Here is a 22,273-nt window from a genome sequence, read left to right as displayed (position 1 = left end):
AAACTGAGATCATGGCATCTGGTCCCATCACTTCATGGCAGATAGATGGGGCAACAATGGAAACAGTGACAGACTTTATTTTCTTGGGCTCCAAATTACTGCAGATGGTGACTGCAGCCATGAAATTAAAAGATGCTTGCTCTTTGGAAGAAAAGCTATGACAAACCTAGACAGTGTACTAAAAAGCAGAGACATTACTTTGCCAACAAGGTCTGTCTGGTCAAAGCTGTGGTTTTTCTAATCAGTCATGTAAGGATGTGAGAGTTGAACCATAAAGAGAGCTGAGTGCGAAGAATTGATGCTTTTGAACTGTGGTGTTGGAGAAGACTCTTGAGAGTCTCCTGGACTGCAAGGAGATCAAACCAGTCAATCCTAAAGGAAATCAGTCCTGGATATTCATTGGAAGGACTGATGTTGAAGGTCCAATACTTTGGCCACCTGATATGAAGACCTGACTCATTAGAAAAGACCCTGATTCTGAGAAAGATTGAAGGCAGGAGAGGAAGGGGATGACAGAGGACGAAATGGTTGGTTGGCATCACTGACTCAATGGACATGAGTTTGAGCAAGCTCCAGGGGATGGTGAAGGACAGGGAAGCCTGGTGTTCATGGTGTCTGAATGGACACCCTGGTGTCCATGGGGTCTCAAAGAATCAGACACGACCGAGCGACTGAACAAAATAGTAGTGGAAAACAGATTAACAACAACCTTTACTGGCTAATTTTTCCTTTCATCTCCTTATTTTTGATTAGTGAAATATTGATTGTTATTACTAATGTTATTATTATTATAAAATCCATTTGTCCAGTTGTGGTTGCTCCACATAACCGAATAAACCCCACTCCCCAAGTTTGATTTGGATATCGGGACCAATAATGTCACTTGTATGCCAAGATATTTATTATTTGCACATTCAACCTTTTCTTGTGAGAACACAGTGAGCTCCTAACCTGGTCTGAAATGGCTTGAGAAAGCAGGGCCAAGGGACTGGCTGGGGCTTTGATGGTGGTCAGAAGGTGGGGCTGCGATGAGGGTTTCCACGTGGGGGCTGGGGCTTGCATCCTTGAGTGTCCTGCCCATGCCAAAGGAAGAGCCGCTAGCGTTTTCTTATTAGCTCTCTGAGATATGGGCGGGTGGCAAGAAGCAGAAACATGAGTAGTGACACTTGAAAGTTATCATCAAACAGTAAAAACAGAGTCATACACTTTATTACACCAGTATTATCTTTTCAGTCGAACATATGTTCACAATATTAGAATTTTTTTTGATGTGCTGAACTGTCATTTAACTTTTCTCTTTTCTGTAGTAACACACGAATCTCTCAAAAATGATTCTGATGTTCAGAGCAAGACACTTATGCCCAGGATAGGATCTTTCTGGGGTCTTAAGTGAAAACCTGTGGTCTCCACTATGGGAATCCATTCTGCTCACAACTGAACGCCAGCATCTCCCATTCACTGTGCAGCTGCTGAAGTCTCTGCTCGACTCTCTCTGGTCATGTCTGGCTTAAGGGTCAGCCAGAAACCTGAGTACACTTTTCACCTATTTTAGGGGCTCCTTCTTTGCGACTCTCTTCCTTCCCTTGGAAATCACCCTAATGTGAACTGCAATGGCTATGATACTCATTTTTGTGTCCTGGGATGTATCCTATCCAGTTGGTTTTCTAAAGCCAGCTGCTTTATATAAGTTGTCGAGTTTTTGTAGTTGTTTACTGTGAGAAGTTAACTGTGGCTGGATAATTAAGTCAGGATTTTAAATCAAAATGTGGCTGAGTCCTGATCCAATATGACACCACAAAAGTTCAAAGTTAATTGTCCACATTGGATTCAACACATCCGAAGTCTAAACTCACTTTCCAAAAATGCCTCTTTTCTTCTCATGAAAAGCTACAGACGGGGTGGTTTTTCAGTGAGGCCCCGTTTCATACCTCTCTGAGGATACGCCTGGATTTCTCTTGACAAGCATTTCCTCTGCATCTTTTGCTGGTCAGATGTAGTCACTGACTCAGGTGGACTAAATCCTGACAAGGAATAAATCCTGACAAAGACTACATCCTTACAAGGACTGTGAGAAGAATATACTTTTAGTATTTCCATTTTGCAGATGAACAATCTAGGCCTCAGTTTATCTGAGGTCTCAGATAAGCAGTAAACAGGGCTAAATGTGCAATCAGGCTGTCAGGTTCTAAAACTCTTACCTTCCTCCTGAATAACTACCGTTTTAAAATTCTTCTCATATTGTTGACAAAAAAAAAAAAAATCCTTGAAAATTTAGGGCCATATTCCAAATCGCTGATATTTTAAAGATTGTCTGTAAGTAAATGAATGAAATGAGGGTGCTGTTTTAATGTCAGGATCCCCGTTTTCATGACTTATGTGCAGTCAAGTTTTTAGTCATTATCACTGTGTTGTTCAAGGTTGAATTAGTTTTTAAATTCGGGCTGTATAGTTTTCCAAATTAAAAAAAAAAGCATCATTTGTTTAAATCAAGTTAATTTTAAGACTTGATTTGAACCAGATCTAGCCCACAGTTCTCCCTAATATGTTTCCTTTTTTTTTTTAATCTTTTCTAGTTAAAGTAGATAATACCATAATGAAAATTATTTTGAGAAAAGAATAGAAGATCAGGTTAGAGTGGATATAAAGTTTTATTTTTTAACATGATAGATTACTGTCAAGACCCTTCATTAAGACTAAATACACATCATAACTCCCTCTGTCTTTTTCTTTTTCATTTCATTTTGTTTCTCTATTCTAAGAGTCTAAATTAATGAGAAGAATAGGATGACTAAGAGCTAAATAAATTCATATCCTAGAAATCCAGTAAGATCTTCCTTCCACAGACTTCTCAGGGTGAATTTTAATGAATTTTTGTCACTAACATAAGGAGGATGGAAGTGTCACTGAGACACACTTTCTCAAAGATATTTTATGTTGCATTCGTCCATGAATTAAAACCAGCATTCAATTAATTTATCAGCCCTTTATTGACACCTGGAGAGTGAATCTTTGATTCTCTAAAAGATAACTGAATCATGGGTAAAGTTAGTTACAGAGTTTTTTATTCATTTAACTGTGATGCAGCACCGTGTTGAATAGAATATAAATAAATAGGAAGTTCTGGGCTCATTTCCAACTGAATCTTTGGCAACAATGGCCGGTCACCATGAGCACCCATCTCCTCTGTTCCCAGGAAACCTACTTCCACCAAAGGCTGATACATCTATATTGCTATTTTTGAAACTGTAGTTCCTCACAAATTTCCAAAGAGGAGGGGAGATTAGACCAACACTGACAGACACAATCATGGTATTGTGCTTATGCATGTGATATATCTGGGGTTACTTTTCCCACAGTTTCACATGGGCAGTGATACCGACATATCATGCATGCTCTATTGAACCCACTTTTGAATCACACTGCATGGAATCAAGGGGTAAATGAGCCTTGGCTGCAGCAGGAAGTGGTAAATAATCCAGTCCCCCAAATGTTTCACAAGGAGCTACACTGGGATTTGCCTTACAAATGAGGGCATGAGCAAGTCATGTCAGAAGCCCAGGCAGACGTGAGTGACAGAGAAAGCCCTTGCTCGGGAATGCCTTTCAGAAACTCTCACACTGGCCTTTTACAGAGTCGTATATATCAGTCAGCAAGGGAGAGAATTTACATGGGAAGTGAGACAGATGACAGTGGCCAGAACAATGGCCGGCCGTCGTGCAGTACAGCCTTCAGGCAGGCTTTCTAAATCTTGGCTGTGGACCTAGTTGGCAACAAGTGCTACTTGGTCTGCTGTCACCAAAGTAAGATACTCCTAAGCGAATGGCTGTTTCTTCAAATCATGTGTAAATTAATGCTAATCAGGCACTGAAATTTGGCTGAAATTATTCTTCTACTCCAGTGTTGGAAGCCACTGCTAGATTGAAATGCTCGCTTTCTGGGTATCTTTTTAAGGTATGTGCCACCCGCAGAATTTCCTTATTCATCTGGTTTCAGCTCCTAGCATGTAAAAAGCTTGGACACCGACAGTCGATCCTTAGAACAGGAATACCAAGCAAACTGAAAGTAGATGACCTTCCTGAACATATCAGAGAACCGTAGGAGCAAGTAAACCACCATTCTGGAGTCAAAGGGGAAATCCACAGAGTTAGTGCTGACATCTGCCCCCCTGGAGCAAGAGTTTTGGGATCCAGGAACCGTATGAACCCAGAAAGAGGGCATCTGATGAGTTGCTGGAGGCTGAGTGTGGGAGAAACTCCTGGGGCCATGTTCTCAGGAGGTGGTTCATACTGCTGTAGATTTTACCTCTGGGCACTATCCTGGGTTTTCAAGACTAAGAGCCATGAGAAATCTCCAACTGGCTCTGGAAGGAGGAGAGAAACGGTTACAACTGTGAAACACACCAAGTGTGTTCTCCATAAAAGACTCTGTCTCTAAGGAAAGAGACCTAACGGAGCATTATCCTAGCTGGAAGGAGGGCATTGATTCAGACCCACTTATCTCAAGCTTTCTTCATTCTCTGTAGAAGGCTGAGGGAAAAGGGAGGACACTTGTGAAGTGGAGAAACACTCAGAGTTCACAGCTCACAGGCTGTGAACCCATTAAAAGACTTTAAGTTTAATCCTAAGATTCTAGAGCCCTTCTCCTCCACCCGTTTCACCGACCTCCAATAAAGACCCAGTGTAAGATGGTGGGTTAGAGATGAAAGAGATGTAAAACAGAGATTCTTCAAGAAAGAGGAGACCCCAAGGTCAACAGTGTGGATGAAAGGGAGTTGGAGGAAGTTGGCTGATGTCACTGGTATCCACAGCGGTAGCAAATGTTGAACAAATACCATCAAGGCATAAAACCACATGCTGTAGGCCTGCTCGCTTTAGTTCCTATCGCCTGATACATTGTGTCCAGGTTTCCAGAGTGCATCACAAGGCATAATAAGGTTAACAGAAAAAAGAAACAAAGAGGCAAAGCAGCATCAGAAGCAGACTCAGACTACACACGTGTTGGGAATATAAGACCGGATATTTAAATAACTGCGATTCATATGTTATGGGATTTAATAGGGAAACAGGCAGACTACCTGAAAGAACAGATGCATTTAAGTAAGTAGAGAAATGAACCCTTTATGAAAGAATCACTACTAATGCTAAAGAAGCTGAAATTGAATGGTCCTATGACAACATTACAAGACCTTCTAGAACTAATACCAAAAAAATAATAAAAACAAGTCCTTTCATCATAGGGGATTGTAATGCAAAAGTAGGAAGTTGAGAGATGGCCGAAGTAATAGGTAAGTTTAGCCTTGCAGTACAAAATGAAGCAGGGCAAAGGTTAACAGAGTTTTGCCAAGAGAACACACTGGTCATAGCAAACATCCTCTTCCAACAACACATGAAATGACTCTACACATGGACATCACCAGATGGTCAATACCAAAATCAGATTGATTATATGATTTGAAGGTGAAGATGGAGAAGCTATATGCGGTTAACAAAAAGAAGATCTGTAGCTGACTCTGGCTCAGATCATGAACTCCTTATTGCAAAATTCAAGCTTAAATTGAAGAAAGTAGTGAGAACCACATACCATTCAGGTATGACCTAGAACAAATCCCTTATGATTATATAGTAGAGGCAACAAATAGACTCAAGGGATTAGATCTGGCAGAGAGAGTGCCTGAAGAACTATGAATGAAGGTTCATAACATTGTACAGGAGGTGGTGACCAAAATCATCTGAAAGAAAAAAATAAATGCAAGAAAGCAAATTGTTGTCTAAGGAGGCCTTCCAAATAGCTTAGAAAAGAAGAGAAGTGAAAAGCAAAGGAGACAGGGAAAAATACACCCAACTGAATGCAGAGTTCCGGAGAATACCTGGGAGAGATGAGAAAGGCTTCCTAAGTGAACAAGGCAAAGAAATAGAGGAAAACAAGAGAATGGGAAAGACTAGAGATCTCTTCAAGAAAATCTCTCTTGGATATCCAGAAGGTCACTTGGCGATACCAAGAGAACATTGCATACAAAGATGGGTACAATAAAGGATAGAAACAGTATGGACCTAACAGAAGCAGAAGAGATTAAGAAGAGGTGGCAAGAATACAGAGAGGAACTATACAAAAAAGGTCTTAATGAGCTGGATAACCACGATGGTGTGGTCACTCACCTAGAGCCAGACATCCTGGAGTGTATAGTCAAGTGGGCCTTAGGAAGCATTACTACAAACAAAGCTAGTGCGGGTGATGAAATTCCCGTTGAGTTATTTAAAATCCTCAAATATGATGCTGTTAAAATGTTGCATTCAACCTGCCAGCAGATTTGGAAAACTCAGCAGTGGCCATAGGACTGGAAGTGGTCAGTTTTCAATCCAACGCAAAAGAAGGAAAATTTCAAAGACTGTTCAAGCTAGAGTTGAGTACAGTTGTGCTCCTCTCGGGTGCTAGCAAGGTAATGGTCAAAGTCCTTCAAACTAGGCTTCAACAGTATGTGAACCAAGATGCTCCAGGTATAAAGCTGGATTTAGCAAAGGCAGAGGAACCAGGGATCAAATTGCCGCTATCCACTGGCAATGGCAGTGGATAGCAATAGAACAGACAATGGCATTCCAGAGAAACATCTGCTTCCCCTTCGTGGACTACACTAAAGCCTTTGATTGTGTGTATCACAACAATCTGTTGAAAATTCCTTAAGAAATGGGAATACCAGATCACCTTTCCTGTCTCCTGAGAAACCTGTATGCAGGTCAAGAAGCAACAGAACAGGACATGGAAAAACAGACTGGTTCAAACCTGGGGAAGGAGTGTTCTTGCCTGGGAAATCCCATGGACAGAGGAGCCTGGTGGGCTACAGTCTGTGGGGCCACAAAGAGTTAGACACAACGGAGCATGCACGCACAGCTTTAAGCATGGAATTTAAATCTAAGTGACAGAATTTTAAGCTCAGCTCTCCATTTGCCTAATTAACTCTGTGAGTTTGGACAAGCAACTTAAATTCTTTCCGTCTTGGTTTCTTAATCTACAAAATAGAGATAATAACAACTTAATAACAGTTATTAAGTTGTCTTAATGATTACATAAGTCAACGTATATAATGCTCAGGACCGTACTTTAGACACACTCAAGGATTAATTTTCATTATTGATGCTTTAATAGATTTTAGGGACACAGCTGTATATTTCAGAAAATGTTTCCCCAGAAGTTATTGTGGGATATCAAACTGTCTTATTCACATAGTTTTTAAACTACCGAAATAGTATGGCTATCTTGGTTCAATCCTTCACTTTGAAATTCTGTATTATAATCAGAAAAACTTAATTTGGTACAACAAGTACCAAAGATGTTGCATTTGAAGACTGTGTGAAATAGTGGGTGTGAGTTCTAGTGAATCTAGAACAGAGACTCAGGACTTTTTAGAGTTAAAGGAAACTTTAAAATGGATAGACTGGCTTTTTTTTTTTCCCTCTCTCATTGAATGTTGAAAAGTTGACCTTAGGCTATTGGTAGGGTATTCTTTGCTGACCTGGAACTCTCCTGGCAGCCAAGAATAAAAGAACATTTGCCTTCTCCTCTAATCTCTATATTATGATACTTTAAAATCATGTGGAGTGCTTCAGAATTCCAAAATGGGTCTAAAATTGAATTTTGTCCATTTACATAAGCTTTTATTTAGAGAATGTAATTTTTCACACAATCAAACCAAATTAATTATTTTCTTTGTGACACAGCAATTTTTAGGCGAGAAAATCATGAGCTTGCATGATTTAATAGGTTTTGCCATAGTCGTAAAGAAAGATAGAGATTACCTATTCAAATGTGAGTAATTTGTATGTAGGCAGGATATCACCACCTTGGTTAAGGTCTAACAGTGCAGTTTCATAACAACACATCAGTCTATAACTACTAGAGGAAAGAGATGATTTTTGTGTCTCTCACATTACCTAGCAGTGTCCTTTAAGTAGGTGGGAAATAAATTCTTATTTGGTGAATGAATCAGTGCCTAGTCAAAACAGTAGTTTTTGATGAAACTGGGTCTTTTCTTCCAGTAACCTTGGAGAAACTTTTCTAAATTAACTTCTGCCCTTCACCCTTAGACACTGGCCCAAGGATTCAACTGTATTTTCCACCAGTATTTTCCTTCTATTGAAATTTTATTTATCATATTAATTTACAATTAATTATAATATTAACTTTAAAATATTTAGCTCAAATTTAGAAAACTTTCATCTCATCAATGTAGTGACTGTTTTTGCCCCCAAATTCTGGTAATGTACTGCATTTAGGGGTTTTAGCCTTAAATTCACTAAATAGATTAAAAACATTTTTACAAAAACTGTTTATTGAAACTCTGCTTTCTATGGAGAATACTGAATTCTTTTCTGAAGGCAGATGATACAACATAGTTTGTTGTGAACTTTATCCAGGGATTTAGGGCTGTCAAAAGAGTTCAAATGAATTAACTTTATTAAAGTATGTTTTGCTGCTGCTGCTGCTGCTGCTGCTAAAGTCCCTTCAGTCGTGTCAGACTCTGTGCGACCCCACAGAGGGCAGCCCACCAGGCTCCGCCGACCGTAGGATTCTCCAGGCAAGAACACTGGAGTGGGTTGCCATTTCCTTCTCCAATGCATGAAAGTGAAAAGTGAAAGTGAAGTCGCCCAGTCATGTCCCACTCCTAGCGACCCCATGGACTGCAGCCTACCAGGCTCCTCCTTCCATGGGATTTTCCAGGCAAGAGTACTGGAGTGGGGTGCCATTGCCTTCTCCGAAGTATGTTTTGCTGCTGCTGCTGCTGCTGCTAAGTCACTTCAGTCGTGTCCGACTCTTCGTGACGCCATGGACTACAGCCTACCAGGCTCCTCCGTCCATGGGATTTTCCAGGCAAGAGTACTGGAGTGGGGTGCCATTGCCTTCTCCGAAGTATGTTTTGAGTTACCTTTAAATAAGACAATGTATTTTGAAATGTATGGTTCAGAAGAGAATTCACTTAACTTAATTTTTCATGATTCAATAAAAGTATTCCATGTTCTGTGGTGACCTAAATTGGAAGGAAATCCAAAAAAGAGAGGTTATATGTAAACATTTACAAAGATTCACTTTGCTGTACAGCAGAAACTCTTACAACATTATTAAGTGACTATACTCCAGTAAACATTAATAAAAAATAAATCAATGCATTCTTCTGAAAACCCAGTGCCCAACCTGCTCCCAACTTAGAGCAGACTTTGGGTTTCTCATTTTTGTGACATGTAAACAACATATGATTTTGTTTAATTCACTTTATAATTGTAATATAAGCTATATATTCTGTATAGACTTTGCAATATTTTCATTCAACATTCTGTATTTGATATTCAGTATTTCTCAGGCAACAATACTATTCATTTGTGAATGATGCAATTTATTTTTTCAATTTTTATTTTATACTTGATTATAGTTGATTAACAATAGTATGTTATTTTCAGGCATACAGCAAAGTGATTCAGTTATACATGTACATGCATCTATTCTTTTTCAAATTCTTTTCCCATTTATGTTATGATATAATCTTCAGTAGAGTTCCCTGTGCTATACAATAGGTCCTTGTTGGTTATCTATTTTAAATATAGCAGTGTGTACACTTTTCTGTTGAACATGGACTAATGTAATTGTGGCACATTTACAAGTGAATAGGATATTTTAGTAAAATTTTTTGCAAACATCTACTTGGAGAATTGGCTGTTCATTACCTAATGGTGCCTTTTGAAGAGCAGAGGTTTTCATTGTAATGTAATTGAATTTTGTTTAAAATGAGGTGATACGAAATTTTTCACTTCCCTAAGTTCTGGAAAAAAAATCCTATATTTTCTTTAAAAACCTTTACATTTTTGCTTTTTATATTTAAGTCGTTAATATACCTAAGTCAATATTAAGCCATGGTCTAATGTAAAAATCTAGTTTGATTTGTTTTCCAAGATATTGATATTCCAAAACCAGTTATTCCAGGATCATTGTTAAGTACTCAGTTGTTTTGCCACTGATCCATTATGCTGGGACTTTTATTTTTTCGTATATCTGTGGATCTGCTTCTATAGTGCCTCCTCTCTTCCATCTTCGTTGTTGTTTTACAAATTCATTAAATCATGCCTATAAGTGAATTTGCTTTTGTTTCTCCTGATATATTAATTACCTTTCCTGTATCTTTGGATCCATGCCTTAAGTTGTAACCATTGTTCCATAACATCTTAAATATTTTTCCTTCATTTACTCAGCACTGTATGGACCTTAATCAGCCATTCAGTAATCCTAATTTTGTCACTCATGTTTCTCAGATTTCACGTTTCTTTCTTGATTTTTCTTTATGCCAATTTCTGGGTAATTTTTTCCAGATACACCTTTGAGTTTGCTATTTCCATTCAGCTGTATCTAATTTATTTAACTCATCCATTGAGTTTTAAATTAAAAATAGTACACTATTACCATATAAATATTTGTTTCTTTTCATATTTTATGGTCACTTGAGCAACCCCTGTTGCTCGTTATTTTTAGTTCTTTTTTAATTTCTTTAAGCATTGTCTTCATTTTTATTTTATTACTGTAAATAGTATACATTAAGATAATATCTTTGGAGTTTGTTGTCCTGACTCAAATTCATGGAGACTTTTTCATTGTGTGTTAGTAATTTTGGACTGTGAAATTGTAGTTGCTCGATTTTTATCCTCAGGAATCCAGGTGACCTAGTTCCTTTCAAAAGTCAGATCTTAGCTCAGTAATTTCAAGTCCAGTTCTGCAAACCTGTCATGGGCTCTGAATACCATCTCTGGTCAGTCAAACAACTGGATTTGGTCCTCATCCTCAGACATCCCCCAGTCTGCTCAGGCTCCCCACCATTTTACTGACCACTTATTGGAGAAGTAATGCTCAAAATTCTCCAAGCCAGGCTTCAGCAATACATGAACCGTGAAATTCCAGATGTTCAAGCTGGTTTTAGAAAAGGCAGAGGAACCAGAGATCAAATGGCCAACATCCAATGGATCATCGAAAAAGCAAGAAAGTTCCAGAAAAACATCTATTTCTGCTTTATTGACTATGCCAAAGCCTTTGACTGTGTGGATCACAATAAACTGTGGAAAATTCTAAAAGAGATGGGCATACCAGACCACCTGACCTGCCTCTTGAGAAACCTGTACACAGGTCAGGAAGCAACAGTTAGAACTGGACATGGAAAAACAGACTGGTTCCAAATAGGAAAAGGAGTACGTCAAGGCTGTATATTGTCACCCTGCTTATTTCATTTCTATGTAGAGTATATCATGAGAAACGCTGGGCTGGAAGAAAAACAAGCTGGAATCAAAATTGCCAGGAGAAATATCAATAACCTCAGATATGCAGATGACACTACCCTTATGGCAGAAAGCGAAGAAGAACTAAAGAGCCTCTTAATGAAAGTGAAAGAGGAGAGTGAAAATGTTGGCTTAAAGCTCAACATTCAGAAAACTAAGATCATGGCATCTGGTCCCATCACTTCATGAGAAGTAGATGGGGAAACAGTGTCAGACTTTATTTTTGGGGGCTCCAAAATCACTGCTGATGGTGACTGCAGCCATGAAATTAAAAGATGCTTACTCCTTGGAAGGAAGTTTATGATCAAACTAGATAGCATATTGAAAAGCAGAGACATTACTTTGCCAACAAAGGTCCGTCTAGTCAAGGCTATGGTTTTTCCAGTGGTCATGTATGAATGTGAGAGTTGGATGGTGAAGAAAGCTGAGCACAAAGAATTGATGCTTTTGAACTGTGGTGTTGGAGAAGACTCTTGAGAGTCCCTTGGACTGCAAGGAGATCCAACCAGTCCATCCTAAAGGAGATCAGTCCTGGGTGTTCATTGAAAGGACTGATGTTGAAGCTGAAACTCCAATACTTTGGCCACCTCATGCAAAGAGTTGACTCATTGGAAAAGACTCTAATGCTGGGAAGGATTAGAGGCAGGAGGAGAAGGGGACGACAAAGGGTGAGATGGTTGGATGGCATCACTGACTTGATGGACATGGGTTTGTGTAAACTGTGGAGTTGGTGCTGGACAAGGAGGCCTGGTGTGCTGCGATTCATGGGGTCGCAAAGAGTCAGACACGACTGAGTGACAGAACTGAACTGATTGGAGAAGGGAATGGCAGCCCACTCCAGTATTCTTGCCTGGAGAATCCCATGGGTGGAGGAGCCTGGCAGGCTACAGTCCATGGGGTCACAAAGAGTTGGACACGGCTGAGCGACTCACACAAACACACACATACATTGGCTCTCTAATTTTTTACTACATGTTTACAGCTTCCTATTATTTTCAGTTGTGTTGGTTTTTCAGTCTTGGAGGTTGTGTTAGTTTCCTGTGACTGCCATAATAAATTATTGTAAACTGAATAGCTGTAGACAGCAGACATTTGTTCTTTACAAAAGTCCACAATCATAGAGTCAGCAGGACTGCACCTCTCAGAAGACGATTGGGGGAAATTCTTCTGTGCCTTTTCCACATTCTGCGGTTATCTTTCTTCTCTGTGACTGCGTCTACCCAAACTTCCTTCTGTCTATACATGGCCTTCTCTTCTGTCTCTTATAAGGACATCTGTCATTGGACTTAAGGCCCACCTGGGTGGTCCAGAATGATCTCAAGATCCCTAACTCAGTCACATCTGCAAAGGGCTTTCTGCTAAGTAAGGTCGCATTCACCATTTTCAAAATGTACATATCTTTTTCAAGGGATACCATTCAACATGTTACAGAAAATTCCCTTGTTTTCTATCAAATATGTTGTCTTCTGGATCTCTTTTGTAGTTTTAAGATTGTCCTTCAGAGTAGATTAATTACATAGATCCCCTTTCCTGAATTACTTTCAAGAATATAGATTTTAAAGTTTACATCATTTCATATTACTACCTTATGATTTTTGTTTTTGTTTTTGTTTTTTTTTGTATTTTTTTTTAATAAATTTATTTATTTTAGTTGGGGGCTAATTACTTTACAATATTGTAACAGTTTTTGCCATACATTGACATGAATCAGCCACGGGTTTACATGTGTTCCCCTTCCTGGACCCCCCACCCACCTCCCTCCCCATCCCATCCCTCTGGGTCTTCCCATTGCCCCGGCCCTGAGCCCTTCTCTCATGCATCGAACGTGGAATGGTGTTCTGTTTCACATATGATAATATACATGTTTAAATGCTATTCTCCCAGAACGTCCCACCCTCACCTTCTCCCTCAGAGTCCATAAAATTGTTCTATGCATCTGTGTCTCTTATTCTGTCTCGCATATAGGGTTATCGTTGCCATCTTTAAAATTCCATATATATGCATTAGTATACTGTATTGTTGTTTTTCTTTCTGGCTTACTTCACTCCGTATAATGGGCTCCAGTTTCATCCATCTCAGTAGAACCAATTCAAATGTATTTTTTTTTTGGATAAGACACAGTTCAGTTTAGTTCAGTCGCTCAGTCATGTCTGACTATTTGCAACCCCATTGCAGCATGTCAGGCCTCCCTGTCCATCATCAACTCCCAGAGTTTACTCAAACTCATGTCCATTGAATCGGTGATGCCATATAACCATCTCATCCTGTCGTCCCCTTCTCCTCCTGCCTTCAGTGTTTCCCAGCATCAGAGTCTTTTCCAATGCGTCCATTCTTTGCATCAGGTGGCCAAACTATTGGAGTTTCAGCTTCAACATCAGTCCTTCCAATGAACACCCAGGACTGATCTCCTTTAGGATTGACTGGTTGGATCTCCTTGCAGTTCAAGGGACTCTCAAGAGTCTTCTCCAACACCACAGTTAAAAAGCATCAATTCTTTGGTGCTCAGCTTTCCTTATAGCCCAACTCTCACATCCATCCATGACTACTGGACAAACCATAGCCTGGACTAGATGGACCTTTGTTAGCAAAGTAATGTCTCTGCTTTTCAATATGCTATCTAGTTTGGTCATAACCGTCCTTCCAAGGAATAAGCATCTTTTAATTTCATGGCTGCAGTCACGATCAGCAGTGATTTTGGAGCCCCCAAAAATAAAGTCATCCACTGTTTCCACTGTTTTCCGATCTATTTGCCATGAAGTGATGGGACTGGATGCCATGATCTTAGTTTTCTGAATGTTGGCCGTTAAGCCAACTTTTTCACTCTCCTTTTTCACTTTCATCATGAGGCTCTTTAGTTCCTCTTCACTTTCTGCCATAAGGGTGGTGTCATCTGCATATCTGAGGTTATTGATATTTCTCCCAGCAATCTTGATTCCAGTTTGTGCTTCATCCAGTCAAGCATTTCTCATGATGTACTCTGCATATAACTCCAATACTTTCGCCACCTCATGCGAAGAATTGACTCATTGGAAAAGACCTTGATGCTGGGAAGGATTTGGGGCAGGAGGAGAAGGGGATGACAGAGGATGAGATGGTTGGATGGCATCACTGACTCAATGTACATGAGTTTGGGTAAACTAACCAAGTTGGTGATGGATAGGGAGGCTTGGTGTGCTGCAATTCATGGGGTTGCAGAGAGTCGGACACGACTGAGTAACTGAACTGAACTAAAATCTGCATATAAGTTAAATAAGCAGGGTGACAATATACAGCCTTGACGTTCTCCTTTTCCTGGTTGGAACCAGTCTGCTGTTCCATGTCCAGTTCTAACTGGTGCTTCGTGACTTGCATACAGATTTCTCAAGAGGCAGGTCAGGCGGTCTGGTATTCCCATCTCTTGAAGAATTTTCCATAGTTTATTGTGATCCATACAGTCAAAGGCTTTGGCATAGTCAATAAAGCAGAAATAGATGTTTTTCTGGAACTCTCTTACTTTTTCGATGATCCATCAGATGTTGGCAATTTGATCTCTGGTTCCTCTGCCTTTTCTAAAACCGGCTTGGGCATCTGAAGTTCACAGTTCACGTATTGCTGAAGCCTGGCTTGGAGAATTTTGAGCGTTACTTTGCTAGTGTGTGAGATGAGTGCAATTGTGCAGTAGTTTGAGCATTCTTTGGCATTACCTTTCTCAGGGATTGGAATGAAATCTGACATTTTCCAGTTCTGTGGCCACTGCTGAGTTTTCCAAATTTGCTGGCATATTGTGTGCAGCACTTTCACAGCATCATCTTTTAGGATTTGAAATAGCTCAACTGGAATTCCATCACCTCCACTAGCTTTGTTCATAGTGGTGCTTCCTAAGGAACAGTTGATGTCACATTCCAAGATTCAGGCACTAGGTGAGTGATCACATCAGCATAGTTATCTGGGTCATGAAGATCTTTTTTGTATAGTTCTTCTGTGTATTCTTGCCACCTCTTCTTAATATCTTCTGCTTTGGTTAGGTCTGTACCATTTCTGTCCCTTATCGAGCCCATCTTTGCATGAAATGTTCCCTTGGTATTTCTAATTTTTCTTGAAGAGATCTCTAATCTTTCCCATTTTATTGTTTTCCTCTAATTCTTTGCACTGATCACTGAGGAAGGGTTTCTTATCTCTCCTTGCTATTCTTTGGAACTTTGCATTCAAATGGATATACCTTTCCTTTTCTCCTTTGCCTTTCACTTCTCTTCTTTTCACAGCTATTTGTAAGGAGTCCTCAGACAGCCATGTAACTTTTTTGCATTTCTTTTTCTTGGAAATGGTCTTGATCCTTGTCTCCTGTATAGTGTCACAAAGCTCTGTCCATAGTTCATCAGGCACTCGATCAAATCTAGTCCTTTAAATCTATTTCTCACTTCCACTGCATAATCATAAGGGATTTGATTTAGGTTGTACCTGAAGGGTCTAGTGGTTTTCCCTACTTTCTTAATTTTAAGTCTGAATTTGGCAATAAGGTGTTTATGATCTGAGCCACAGTCAGCTCCCAGTCTTGTTTTTGCTGACTGTATAGAGCTTCTCCATCCTTGGCTGCAAAGAATATAATCAATCTGATTTTGTTGTTGACCATCTGGTGATGTCCATATGTAGAGTCTTCTCTTGTGTTGTTGGGAGAGGGTGTTTGCTATGACCAGGTAAGACTAAATAAGACTAGAAAATACATATAGTCATATATAGATATGTATGATTATATATGGCACCTTATTCAGTCACTAACCTTTACCATTTATTGAATGCTTATCTTGATGATACTATAGTACCAAACTGAGGATGTTATAGTGAATATTGAATATATCAAAATCTTATTGCTCAGTCATGTCTGACTCTGCGATCCCATGGACTGCAACATGCAGTCCTTCTCTGTTCTTCAGTATCTCCCGGAGCATGCTCAAACTCATGTCCACTGAGTTGGTGATGCCACTCAACCATCTCATGCTCCGTCACCCTTTTGTCCTCCTGGTCTTAATCTTGCCCAGCATCAAGTTCTTTTTCCAGTGAGTTGGCTCATTGCATCAGGTGGCCAGAGTATTGAAGCTTCAACTTTAACATTGGTCCTTCCAATGCATATTCAGAGTTGATTTTCTTTAGGACTGACTGGTTTGATCTTGCTGTCCAAAGGACTATCAAGTATGCCTTCAGTGCTATTATTGCTATTTCTATCACCATCATCATTATCATTACATTGAGTACTGCGATAGTACTGAGTACTGAGCTCAACAGAATTTAGTCCACTCAGCAAGCATGTCAGATTGGTACTGCTGATATAACTGTTATTGTTATTGAACAATATAAAAAAAGTTGTTTAATACTCTTAAACATAATACTTCATAATGGCTTTGTTTTTTAACATCTTTAGATTGATAGCCAAGAGATTTAAATTCTGATCTTGACTCTGTCATAAGCAATCCTAGGTAATTTTAAACACTTCCTTTAACTTTACTCAGCCTAACATTTTACTTGCATGAAGTGGGAGATACCCACTCAGTGATGAACCAGGGCCTTTCCAGGTTTGAAATTTCAGTACAGTTTACAAAGCAAACACTCAAGAAGATATGACATTTGCCGATTAAATTAAATCTAGATACTATATAGTACGGAAATCATGCTCTCTGTTCCACTTGGGCTCATATGTGTGTTTATATTTAAACCTGTCAGTTATCTAATCTGTTTATTCTTAGTTCATAGTTGCTGAATGCTAAAATTTCAAGCCTGAGAAAAGAATGGCTCAAATATCGCAGAGCGTACAGATTACACAGGTAGCATTTTATTACAATAAAGTTATCGGGACCCCAGAATATCTTCAGTGATCTTTAATGCAATTTAAAGAGATCCACTTTCCAATGAGCTTCAAGTTTACTCCATCCTGGAAACAAACAAACAGGGGGATAGTAGGTAGAAGACAAGGTTGCGCAGGGGTACTTGTCACCCATGTGCCTTCAGAGACCTCAGCTGGCCTGTTGGGTCTGCGCTGTCCAGGAAGGGGATCTCCAAATACTGGGGACTCTTAATCTAATCAATTACATTTAATTTAGCTCACCTAATGCTCTTCCATTCCGTAGAATATTTTATAAATATGCCACATGGCTGTCATCTTGACATCCCAGTGGGACACCTCACTGGCAGTTCATGCACTGCCCAATACTTTACAAGTTGAACCATCTGTAAGTAATCCTTTGGCCCCATAAAACCATCACCTGTGAGCAAACCTGAGGTGGAAATCACGTGACAGTGCTTAGTTACACTGTAATTGCTTTGTCAATTTGGGCTGCCAAAGCAAATGCCACAGACTGCAGGGCTTAAACAATAAACATTTATGTTTCACACTTCTGAAGTCTGGAAGTCAGAGATCAGGGTACCAGCATGATCAGGTTCTGGTAAGAGCCCCATTCCTGGTTTCTTTGCATGGAAGAGAAAGAGAGAGAGAAAAGCAAGTTCTCTCCTGTCTCTCATTATAAGGGCACTAATGCCTTTGTGGGGCTTCTCAGGTGGCTCAGCAGTAAAGAACCTGCCTACCAACACAGGAGACATGAGTTCAGTCCCTGGGATGGGAGGATCCCCTGGAGAAGGAAATGGCAACCCACTCCAGTATTCTTGCCTGGAGAATTGGATGGACAGAGGAGCCTTGTGAGCTATAGTTCCTGGGGTGGCCAAGAGTCAGATGCGAATGAGCAACTGAACATGCATATCCCATTATGAGGCTCCACCCTTCTGACCTAAGGTCTCTCAAATGCCCTGTCTCCACACATCCTCACTCTGAGGATTAGGGATTTGATATAGGAATTTGGCGAGGGGATGCAACATTCTGTCCATAAGGATAATCCTCTAGGTAAACTGTAACTATGGTTGAAGGGTTTTACTTAAAAAAAATACAAATATTCAAATTATTATATAGGACTCTGGTTTGGTAAACACTGTCTGATAGAAAGACATGTAAATATAATTCCTACCTTAGATCACCAAGTGTAATTAGCTCACATAAAAAGTTTAATGAAAGTTTACCTTGCTTTACTAGAGAATTTTTTTTTTCTTTTTATTGAAGAATAGTTGGTTTACAAAGTTGTGTTAATTTCTCCTCTACAGCAAAGTGATTCAGTTAGACACACACACACACACACACACACACACACACAAACACATATTTCCATACATTGTATTTATATATTCTTTTCCATTATGGTTTATCACAGGATATTGAATATAGCTCTGTGGTATAGAGTAGGACCCTGTTATTTATCCATCCTATATACAATAGCTTGCATTTGCTAACCCCAAACTCCCACTTCATTCAATCCCAAGTTCCCCTCCCTGGCAACCACCAGTCTGTTCCTCTAGAGCAACTTCTCACATATAATAATATAAAGGCTTTTTTAATGTGCTTGTATTTTAGCATCACTCATCTTTAGAGTCAATATTTGATTAAGATTAATTGCCAACCATTTAGATTTTTCCACTGTGTTGTTTTTTTTTTAATCTTTTTAGCTTTAAATTAGACAGGGGCTAGGTTTCCATCTTTAAAATTATGTTTCAGAAACACTGCTGTACGTGCTTTTCACCTGACAGCTATAAACAATTTAAATTTCTACTAAAAATCTCATGTTTCTGAAATAAAATTTAATAAATGTCTTTAATTTCACACTTAATAGTTGAATAATACTGAAAACAAATGGACAAATATGTATTTATTCTTTAAATTTCAATGGAAAATGTGTTCAAAAATAATAAAAATGGGGGCAGTTATGCCACTTTGGTCTCCCTTTTCCAAGAAAGTAGCTTCTTTACTAATAGAAAAATATTGGTATGAAAAACATTAGTTTCTTATTCTCCTAATATTATAATGTAATATTTACTTCATTAATTGTATAATTTCAGAAAATGGAACTCTGAAAGCTTAGCCCCTATTGAATTGATGTTGCATAATCTACATTCCCAGGGCAACAAATTTATAATTTCATACCCATTTTCACAGAAAAGTATTATATTCCCTCCTGAGCAGTTCTGCAAACAAACACATTTTTGTCACTTCAACATGGCCACATTTGTTTGTCGTCGGTTAAAATTCAAATAATGTGAGAGCAAATTACTTTTCAAATCATAAAAGTTTAGGCCCTTGAACATTTTTAGCTGTACTTTCTCTGAAATCAGCTACTTTTGAATCTTGTGATTGAAGTTGGTTTGTTATTTGGTTTTATTGTTCAAGGAGTTAATTGGCCTGCATTTAGCTTCTTTATTTCCTTTTACTAAAATTGCTCTGGTTTATCTCTTATTTATATCAGCTTTTCTCTGAAACAGAGGCAGGGAAGTAAATTTCTTCCCATTTAAGGGTAGCTGCCCATATACAATGGTATTTACATCCTGAGACATCTCCATGAACAGACAAACACAATGGAAGCAGAAAGTCTTCGATTTAAGAAAAAAGAAAAAAAAAACTTTAGTAAAGACCGATGGTCATCAAATAAATAAGACATGACTTCAGAGAGTTTTCTTACTAAAGAAACCAAAATGTTAGTCTTAGGACATGGTTGTGACTCTTCAATGTTTAAATTAAAGCTGAGGTTTGCCCTCTTCTATTGGCAGGAGGCAGCCTGGATCACCGGCTCACAACCGAGTACGGCATTTTGTCTGCCATCTTCTGCAGGTGCAGCCAAGGAGGAAGCTGGAAGGATGAGGACTCTCTCGAGGGTGCGGCCTGATCCCCTGAAGGTAAGCATCCGGGGTAACTGGGGATCATTCTCCACCCATGCGATGTCTCCCCCATGGTGTTTAGAACTGCCCTGGATGGTTAGTAATTGTGTGCCTCACATCTCTCCTTTTTCTGAAAGCAAGTGTTTACTGGGGTGATCTTATAATATTCTGTTACTATGGCTTGAGTGAGTGCAAGGGAGGTTTCTTTTCATTTTGACTTGATGTCTCTCTACCCGTGGAATATCATATGACAACAGAGTACGTGGTTCAGGTCCCAGACGATGACCTTGGCACGCCAGCCTGAAGGGAGTGGTGATGGCCCCTGGGACAAGGATGAGCGTGTCTTACATAAAGGAAGTGTTCTGAACTGTCATTGGGTTCAGAAGCCACACACTCCTTATTACTATTGCTCACACAAAGCCCATCTCTCTTTCTTCTGAGTAGATGATAGAATTGTACCTCTCAACCTTTTGTGAAATTAAACAAGGTAATATCATATGTAAGCTAGTGAAATATGAACAAAAGTAACTGGGTCTTTCCTGGGCAGAAACTTTAATAGGCAGTGCACAATTCACCTTAATAAGTGAATGCACTGAATGAGATGGATCCCCTGTCAACCTGAGCCCTGAGAACCAGGAGGAAGACAGTTTGCCATCACCCTACATTAGCTGTGCAGGGTGAGTGAAGGTCAGCAAGACCTCGCCTGTCATGATCAGTAAACTCAGGTTACGTATAAATCACATGCAAGGAGTACCTAACGCAATCATGGTGATCATAGATGGAAATGCAGTTAGAGCAAATGCTTAAGACAGAGATCTTTCTTTTAATGAATTGTTTCCTGTGGTTGGTGTGGGGGTTGGAGGAGTGGATTCACATCCAAATTCTGCAGGGCAGGCCAGTAGGCTGGAGACAGAGGGAGGGGTGGATGTTGAATCCAAATCTGGAGGCAGAATTTCCTTTTCCTCGGGAGGGGTTCAGTTTTTTGAAGTTTAGTCGCTCTTAAGGCTCACCCGCATTTTAAAGGATGATGTGTATTCTCAGTGTCTCTGGACTTAAATGTTAATCACATCTAACGAAATGCCTTCACCACAAAATCTTGACTGGCGTCTGACCAAATACCCAGAAATGCTAGTCTACTTAAGTTGACATCACGCGGTATTTTCTGCCCTTTGCGGTGTTTTAACAAATATGTATGGTGGACCAGTGGTCAGCTCTGGGAGGTAAAGTTTCTAGGTAGAGGCAGAACATTTTACAGATATAATTTCTAGCAGCCACAGCGTGGGAGCTCACAAGAGAGAAGTCAGTAGCCTTGCTTCTCTGTCTCCAGGTGCAGAACATGCCTGGAGTGAGTGTGACTAGTAAGTGTTACTATCTAGTGTTACAGTGCAGTTTCCCGTGCCTCCTGTGTTAACGCTGAATGCCACAAGTCTGCCTACGCACCTATCTGCTCATGAGTGTGTGTCTTTTAGAAGATAGTGTGGCCTCATGGCTCTTATTGGTTAGGCTCAAGAGCTTCCCAAGTAGCTCTTCCTGAGGTCCAAATGGTAATCCTGAGGGAAAAAATACAAGCAAGCAAAAGAAAAAATGAAAAAAAAAAAAAACACCTTGTGGTTTGTAATTGTGTTTTCTCTTCTGGTCTAAAAAGATGCAAAGATGTGATCTTTTCTTTGCTGTCCATTTTGTTTAGTGCAGGGTTATTTTCGCTAGAATCTACTATAAGTGTGAGATTGACTTTCTATATTATTCTGTGAAATATGCCTTTGGTTTATAATTTTCTTAGTTTGAATCCAGGAATAATTTGGGTTATCATTTTCTTAGTTCATAATCCTGAATTGTTTTTTTTTAATATATTTCCAGGAAAGCACATCCTATTAGTAAAATAAATGAATATGCTTATAACTATAATCAGGCTGATCATCACTAAATGGATATAACCTTTTCAATCCAAGTGATAAATGCATGTAACAATGTGTATACACACACATATATAATTCTTCTCTGGTTGTGGCTATTTCTTAGCCTAGGTGTATCGATTTTGAGATAATAACTCAAGCTGTACACTTGTAATTTTTATTCTATACCTTAGCAGTAAAAACTCTTAATATGTAGGACTGATTATCATCAAAACAACAGTCTCTCACTGTACCACTTTTCACACAATTCCATCTTTATTTATTCAGTCACATTTCCTGTTTCCGGGTGGACAATACCTTGAATTGTATTGAATTGAATTCAACTCCCTCTTGAAT

The 22,273-nt window shown here is 39.3% G+C and overlaps 1 long non-coding RNA gene across 1 annotated transcript in view; it reads left to right on the top strand.

Moving 5' to 3' along the window:
* Nucleotides 1-22,273, top strand: part of LOC145519091 (uncharacterized) — a 383,847-nt gene that overhangs the window by 198,310 nt on the left and 163,264 nt on the right. Inside the window, exon 4 of the long non-coding RNA XR_014063529.1 lies at nt 19,917-20,042. This is a non-coding gene — a long non-coding RNA (uncharacterized LOC145519091). The remainder of the gene's footprint in view (nt 1-19,916; nt 20,043-22,273) is intronic.

The sequence above is a fragment of the Giraffa tippelskirchi genome, chromosome 8 (genome assembly GCF_054371585.1).
Source record: "Giraffa tippelskirchi isolate mGirTip1 chromosome 8, T2T-mGirTip1v1.2.pri, whole genome shotgun sequence".
Classification (NCBI taxonomy): domain Eukaryota; kingdom Metazoa; phylum Chordata; class Mammalia; order Artiodactyla; family Giraffidae; genus Giraffa; species Giraffa tippelskirchi.
This window is presented reverse-complemented; position numbering and strand designations above follow the sequence as displayed.